This window comes from Carlito syrichta, unplaced genomic scaffold, assembly GCF_000164805.1.
Source record: "Carlito syrichta isolate Samal-C Ts95f unplaced genomic scaffold, Tarsius_syrichta-2.0.1 Scaffold87115, whole genome shotgun sequence".
NCBI classification, from domain to species: Eukaryota; Metazoa; Chordata; class Mammalia; order Primates; family Tarsiidae; genus Carlito; species Carlito syrichta.
Genome location: NW_007031211.1, coordinates 337,739 through 339,628, shown reverse-complemented (window position 1 = coordinate 339,628; position 1,890 = coordinate 337,739).

Below are 1,890 nucleotides of genomic sequence, written 5' to 3'. Positions count from 1 at the left end.
GCTATATTAACCAGCATCATGTGGGAAGTTCAAGAATAACACAGAACACAGTTGCTTACAGGTTAAACCCATCATATGAAGCCAGCCTTACTCATCTTAAAGACTAATTTGGGAATAGCAGAGCAAGATGGTGAGTTGGAGATGGGGGAACAAAACTCTTCTGTGTGACATACTTGAGTGCATGCCAACAAGTAATGAAGTGTTAAAAAGAAGAGAGTAAGAATTGAGTGTGCAGGGCACTGAAAAATCCAAAAATTCACCCTTTGCCAGGGGAGTTTGAAGTGGGCTTCTTCCAAGAGTTCAGACTCCAAGGACTGCAGAGGTGAGCATTTGAAGACACAGGGCCTGGGAATTCCACATTTGCAAAGCAGTGAGAGCCAACCGGGCCTGGGGGATGAGGAGAAGCAGCAGGGTTGGTAGATTGGGTGGACTGCAGAACTCTCAGGCGCCAGGGTGAGGGCAGCCCACGTAGTAGTGATTTCTAGGGAAAGCTTTTCACCCTTTATTTGTGTGTGTGTTGAGAGTCAAAGAGTTCATGCCAGACGGTCTCAAGGGAGGGAGTTAAGAAGGGAAAACAGAAAGAGTTATTCCTTTCCTTTCTTCCCAAACACCAGGGCACACTACTGACACATTTTGATTTTCAGATACAACCCTTATGGGTAGATAAGATTTTAAGTGCTTCAAAAGCGCTTGATTTGGAGGCGCTTGCCTAGGTATCCCAAGGGAAGAATTTCGGTTACAGTTCTCCCCCAGACTAGGGGGAGTTTGATTGAGCAGCAGCACAAGATATTCCCAAAGTGCCACTAATGATGCAATCATCAATCCATCCACACATTACCCACCTATCATCCATCCCATAAGCCCACGTCTCTTTTTTCTTTTTTTCTTTTTTTTTGAACTCTCACTATGTATCAGGTCCCATGCTAAGCATCTGAGTTGCAACAATGGATAAAACTGTCCTTACTAGTGTATGCCAGTGAGTTGGGAATGGGGTAGACAGATGAAACGAAAGTAATGAAACTTTGATAACTGTCACAGCTGGGCGACGACTACTTGGGGGCTCAGTATATGATCTCTTCAGCTTTTTGGTTTGTTTGATAATTTCCCTGATAATAAAAACCATCCTTTCAAGCAAGGGAAGTAGATTTGATGTATGCCCATGTCACAAGAGCAAGTCCAGTTGTGAAGCTAACCCGGGGTATTAGTGAAACTCCCTGGGGAAGGGGGGAGGGAAGGTGATCAGGAAATGCCTGCGGCAGGCAGGAGGGTAGTTGTTGTCTAGAAGTACGTGTTCAGACTAAGGAAGCCAAAAGATAAAGGTCTGACTCAGCCTCAGGCTGGGTTTGGAGTCAGGGTCAGGGTCAGGAGTGAAGAACTAGCCTCTACCGCATTGCCATCGCCTGGTCTACCTTTCTTTCTTTCTCTTTGCTTAAAGTTAGCAGAGGTACAAGTAGATATTCAGATTCAGTCAACATCTCCAGGGCATGTACTACATCAGGAGCCGTACAGAAGTGGCACGGTTAGGTAGAGGCAGTTAGGAACCCAGGCCTTCCGATTCCAAGTCGAAGAGAATAGGTCAGACTTGGAATCAGTCAGTGGTAGGCTCAAACCCCAGCTGGCTAGCTTGTGGCTGTGAGCGGGTCAGTGGATCTCTTGAACGGACTCCATTTCCCCATCCATAAAAAGGGTACAGTTAGACCTCGGAAGGTTGTGGTACGACCAGAGACTGTGACTGTCAAAATCCTGGCATGCAGCAGTGGCAGCCATCATTCTCGGCCAAGTGCGGGCGCCTTCTCCCGGGCGCGCCTCCCGCGGGGTCCCTCGGGACAGGCCGAGCCCGCCCCCGCGGCTCCGGTCTCGCAGTGCTCGCGGCAGGTGGCTCCGCATCTG